Raw genomic sequence first — 6,371 nt, forward strand, 5'->3', positions numbered from 1 at the left:
TATTAAAAACAAAATAGGTAAACTCAGCAACCAAAGTCACAGGCTATGACTTTCTTTGCAGTGACTACAATGAAAATCTTTGCACTCTCGGAGATACTATGTTTGTGTGGTTTAGATTACAAACAGGCACTCGAAACAGGGATAGGGAATTGGTGGTCCTCCAGATGTTGTTGAACTCCCAACTCCCATCAGCCTCAGGCAGCATGGTCAATGGTCAAGGATGATGCGAGTTATAATCCAGCAACTTCTGGAATGCACCATTCTTGACCATCATGGTTGCTGAGCTGGCACAGCCCTACCATTAGGCAGAATGAGGCAACCACCTCAGGTAGCTGATTCTGAGTTGTGGAAACTGTTAACTGTTTGATTTATTGTTGCATTTCTATCTCCTAGGGAGAGATGCTCGTGGAATTTTGCTGACTCAGGTGCCAAAATAACTTGGCGAAAATAATTTCAGACCTATGCGCCTTGTCCAGGGAAGCATGGCACCACTGCCTATTGTGTCCTGGGGAGTGAAATGTCTTGGTCTGGCCCTGCTGCTGGGCAGCTAGCTGAACTCCATCCTTGTGCCTCACCTCTGTTTCCCCTACTGACCATCTTTCTACCTGAACAAAACAGTATCATATATCAGGTAAACCTAATGCAAGTGCTAAGAAATCTGTCAGCCTGTCAGCTCTGGAAACCCCAGTTATCTACCGGGACAAAATGAGGAAAGTGACTGGCTGTAGTTGACCAAAAGGCAGGAAAGCCAACTTATAGCATTTACATATTGCTGTTGTTCAATGGACTGTTTTCCTGTGATTGTACATTTGTGTTTGAAATTATTTGGGAAGTATCTGTGAGGGTGGCAATGGGGGGGGGATAAAAACATTGAGGGAAAGCTCAGGGACATGGGGGGGTTGGCAAAAAATATCCTGGGCAATAACTGTTGCATAAACATAGTGCTTACTCATAACCAAATCACGTGACCCATTTCATGAGCCAAGCTATGAGTGACTTCACTTGATGCCCCGATGGAGGAAATTACTCTAGAATAACTAATTGGTGGGATATTTTAGACTTTGCCTGTGGTAGCTCATGGAACAAATCAGCACACAGTCTTGTGAATTGGGCAGCAGTTTGGGAATAGATGGTTATATGCCTACAGGGTGCAGGCCCGAAAATATAGACTAACATGAGAGAAATATGAGCCCTGGTGAGCTATTGTGTTCAATAAAACCTTCCCAACACTTCACCTGTGATATTGTTTCATAACATTTGTGTGCATGCATAGATGTTCCTGTGGAGCAGAAACTAGAAGAGAGACAGTTCAAAAATCATATGCACATTTGGCTCAGTATAAGTTTTATCTTATACAGGCTTAGGGAATGCAAAGCAGCAGTTTTGGTGTCAGTGTGAAAATATCCCAAATGTTCACTATGACAAACAAGGTGCTCTAGCAAGAATGAAAGCAAGGCAGCCAGTGTAAACATATCCATGGAAAAAACTTTCTAATGAAGCAGATGGTAAATTTCGTAGCAGGAATGGCAAACCTAAGGCTGGGGTGGGGGGAGGGCAATTGTGACCCTCCAATCTTCTCCTGCTCTAGCCCTCTGGACTCTTCCCATGGCAAATCCCCTCTCCAGCCACACACCCTGTGCTGCATCCTAAAAGCCATTGACATCACAGGGTGGGATTGTAGCCTAATATTTCACTTACATGAATTCTGTTTTGATCATCGTATTTGGAATGTCTCAGAATCATTCTTTCTTTATTCATTCTCTCATATCCTTCTTCCTCTCCCCCCCCCCAGCTCGACAAAAGAAGTTCCAAAAGCAGCTTAAAATGTCCAGTTCAAAACTCAATTTACTAAAATGATATTTCACAGACCAAGCAAATCAGCAGTCTGAAAGTCATAAACACAAGACTGGAAAACAGCAAGACACAGCACAAGCTTTTCTGAAGAAGGAAGGGGAGCTGGTTCACCAGGTTGTAGAGGGGAGGGGGGATCTTGAATCCTCTCGCTAATGGCAACGCTAATAAAGGTCTGCCAGCAGCTGTTTTCCATGGAAGATTGTCTGGATCCAATGTGCCGAAAAAGCATGAGCCTTTAGCAGTGCATTTGTCTGCCTCAACACAATCATTGAAATGTTTGCCTTCATTACGGCCCCATCAAAACAATACAGAATTAAGGGGGGGGGGGAGTGAGTAATGTCAGCCAGCTATTGTCTTCATAGGTACAGCCCTGTTTTTATGCCTGCAAACACAAAACCTGGGCTTGTCAGTGAACTGGTGAATTGGCAAATAAGATATCCAACACCTTTGTGCAACATCTGCTAATCCAGGTGCAGAACACGGCATGAGCCCTTTGTTTGTGGATCCGTTAGAGAGAGAAATGCAAAATCACAATTAAGCAATATGTTTTTCTCAGCCTCACTCTTCTTCCTTCACACACACACTTGATGTCTGACATCTCTCTGTTAGCCGCTCCTCCTCTTTCACACCCCAGCTCCTCGTTTTCTTTGATACGTGGGGGCTGCATTCCTTATTCCCATTTATCTGGGAAGTTATTCCCACTGAACCCAGCAAGACTTAATTCCGACTACAGTGTGTGTTCAGTAGGGCAAGGCTGCCAACGACAAGCAAAGTATCCGTCAAGGTTCTTGTGCTTTTAACAAAAACCCAGCAAGTAAAACTTTGTATACCACGCTGATACAGTGATAGGAAAGCTTCTCTGGATAAAAGGATACTGTCACGCTCTTGTTAAAGGCACAAGATCCCTGGGATGGGGGGGGGGGCGGGAGGCTGGAAAACCCAGGGGAAGAAGATAAGCCAAGTAGGTAATCCAAATTTATCACCTGCAAGAACAAAATTCCAAATAGTGTGTGCCTGCGTGTGGGTGTGTATATAACAGCTTTATCAAAGCCACCCAGTCTCAACACCTCATTTCCTGCAAATCTCAACACCTTTCAAGATTTTGTGCTGTTTATCAGGAGCAATAACTCTGATCCAGCCCCTTCTGGGCCTGTAGGAAAGGGCAGCAAGGCTCCAGGATCTGAGGATGGGAACGCTGCAGATTAGGGGCAGTCGAGGTGCAAGGGTGAAGGGTAAGGGATAGGCCAGTTGGGGTTGTTATTCCTTCTCCCTGGCCATCTCTTCCCCCTTTGTCACTGAGCAATGGATTAGGATGGTGTAGAGAGTAGCTTCTGCATATGAAAATGCCATGGGAGTTATGGAAAATGACTGAAGGCAGCCGATGAGAGTGGCCTCACACCTACAGGCTACATTCCATATCATTTACCTGTTCAGATACATATGAAATATGGAAATAGCAGGAAACAGAGAAAGACCTTTATTTGGAATGCCCAAAGAACATTCACATGAACTTCTAATCTCCTGGAGACATGTGCTCAAGAACACCCACAGACCTTCACAACCATTGGCTATGTTTCTTGCACAGGTGGGTAATGCAATTCAACAGCAGGTTAGTCACTCTTGTTGCCATGACATCTAGTTGGGCCTTACAAGGTGGAATGTGTGAACCACTGATCCATGCTTTGGCTACCACTGAGCATAGGTTAGAAATCTGCACGTTTACTCCCTCTCACCTTTTCTTCCTTTTGCCCCTTCCTTCCCTCTCTTCTCCCCACACCCTCAGATGTCATTTAGATCGTAAGCTCCTTGGGGCAGTCATTTTTGCTTATAATCCCATGAAGACTGATCACACTGCAATAATAATATCAACAGGACATGTAAACATCAGCATGTACTTTGGTTTAAGACCTACTAGCCCCCCTCTCCATCCCCCCACATGCATTTCTGGGGGTTCTTCCACCCCCAGACATTTGGGGAACATGGGGGTGCACAGGGGAGGAGAGGGGGGTAAGCCTCATTGCAAGCAGAACCCCTTGAACAGGGCTTCTGTTGATGGGTGTCATTACTTGAATTTTGCCCACAATAATAATTATTATCATTATTATCTTTACCATTTACTATGTAGGCATTATTAAATTAAACAATTAATTTAAGGTGTTCCACCCCCACCCCACACACAAGAACTGTGTTCTGGAAAACCTTCCCTGTAATGACAAGTAGAAAATATTATTTCTCTTTTCCCCCAAAGAAAGTTAAGGGGGTGGTTTATTGAGAGGTGATGAATTCCCCTTGTGGAAAGGAGATTTCTGGTAGCAGATGGCTCTTCAATTTAGCTGACAAATATGTAACTAGATGCAGTGGACAGAAGCCAAAATAAACAAATGCATGCGAGGCATGAGGTGTTTAACAATTAACAGTCAGGGTAATAACCTGCCTAGGGATATGATGGATTTTTCCCATGTTCAAAATCATTATAAATTGATATCTAAGGGAAATGCTGTTCAGCACAATTAGATTTATTTTCTTCATGAAGAAGAGATTCTGCATATTTTGCTGAAGTTTTGGAAAGCTATCTTCTTCGTATTCTTTTTTTTTTATTGCATTGGCAGGTCAACGTTCTGCAAACCGAACATTTCAGCATGTGTTTGTAAACTGCCCCAATCTTAAACAAAAAATATTGGCAGAAGCCAACTGTCCTCAGAGAGAGGCATGTGAATAGCATATTCTTTGACATTAATTGGACCAGCAACAAATAAACAGTGGGTTTATAAATAGTAGATTTTCATGGTGGGGCAGTGAACCATTCTGCAAGCAAAATGTTGCAGCCCCTGTGACTTGGCAGAGCCCCACCCAAGAATGGTATTTATGTATAACGTCTATATCCTGCCTTTCCTCTGAGGAACTCAGGGCAACATACATTGTTCTTCCCCTCTCCCTTAAATCCTCACAACAACCCTGTGAGACTGGTTGTGCTGAGAGATAATGAATACTCCAAGTCACCCACCAAACTGTGGCTGAGTTGGGATTTGAATCCTGTCTGACGAAATCCTTGTTTCCTGCTTGGCAGGGGGTTGGACTCGATGGCCCTTGTGGTCTCTTCCAACTCTATGATTCTATGAAAACTCTAACTGCGACACTGCACCAGTTCAATGGGAAATCTTGAAATCTTGGAAGTCTTAGTTTCACTGGCCCTGATCCACAGATGCTCATGTGCAGAAGCAGGCTATAGGAACAAGCCTTATACTGGTTATACTGAACCATCTATCCGGCACTGTTCACACTGACTGACAGCAGCTCTTCAGAGTTTCCTACAGGGATCTATCCCAGCCCCTGCTGAAGATTTAACTGGGACCTTTTCCTTGCAAAGCAGATGCTGTATGCTATGGTCAGAGATGGAAAAATCTGATAATTTTTGTTTCCAGTCTTAAATTCAATTCTACAATTTTCTGTATCAGTTTGGGGGGGGAAATTCAAAAGGCCTCATGAAAATTCATCAGCATTTTAGTGTGCATTTTCATATTATACAACTTTAATGCAATTCTGCACATTTCTGTGCAATTTTATGCATACATGCAAATGTCAGTATTTTGGAAGCAATTTCCCCATATTGTGTATTTTGCATGCTATTCCCCCCAACATAGGCACTTTTGGACACATTGTTTGGTCAGAGAACTCCACTGAAAACTGCAAATTTCAAAAGATAGGTGCTTTTTGGTTCATATATTATTTCAGGAAGTATAAATTAGGTAGCTTCACATTAAAATAGGAACTGAAACATAATTCCCACCCCCAGTTATATCTATGTGAATGCTCCTGTGTGCGAGGATCTGTGTGTGCCCCCAGCAAACATTTGGACAGCACATTCAGAGCACTTGGTGAATGCAGAGGGGAAAGGTGGCCTGAGGTGCAAGCTGAACAGGCCTTGCAGAATGAGTGTGTAGAGTTAATTCAGAAGGTTCGTGGTGCAAACAAACCCACACAGCTTTTCCTTTTTCTGCATACAGTCATTATTCTCTCTCTGTGTGTTAGTGTGAACACACAAATGCTTACAACACAGAGTCTGAAGTAAAAGCCAGCTTCATATATTAATTCCCCTTGCGGGATTTGAATTAAAAATGTGTTTTTCCATCCAATTTACAATAAAATATTTTTTTCAGAGGGCCTAGCCGCAAATGCTATTGTTTCCAGTCCTCAGTGTATACAAGCAAAGTTGTTCAACACAGTAACAGGGCAGGGAAGTTGGTACTGTATTTTAGCAGGCAGATGGATACATTGGGAGGCTATGTTTTGTTATTTGGTATTCATTTGGTATGCAGAAGCAAGAAAATGAAAGCACTAGGGTTTGACTTCCTACTTTTTATGCTTTGTCTTCACTAATGAAACAATGTTTATGAGGAATCATGAAGACACCTCATGGGAACAAGCAATAATATTAATGATAGAATTCATTGTGGCTTTATAAATACCAGAAACATCTTCATTCAGATCATGCCAGGCAGAAAGAAATAAGGAGGAGA

At 42.9% G+C, this 6,371-nt stretch overlaps 1 long non-coding RNA gene across 1 annotated transcript; it reads left to right on the forward strand.

Annotated features, from left to right (window-relative positions):
* The first annotated feature begins 398 nt into the window (after positions 1-398).
* On the forward strand, positions 399-2,172 carry LOC309337540. The gene is made up of 2 exons (XR_014154403.1): positions 399-631; positions 1,793-2,172. It is a non-coding gene; the product is annotated as an uncharacterized lncRNA (long non-coding RNA).
* The last annotated feature ends 4,199 nt before the right edge of the window (positions 2,173-6,371 follow it).

The sequence above is a fragment of the Podarcis erhardii genome (assembly GCF_964252035.2).
Source record: "Podarcis erhardii genome assembly, chromosome: 3".
NCBI lineage: Eukaryota > Metazoa > Chordata > Lepidosauria > Squamata > Lacertidae > Podarcis > Podarcis erhardii.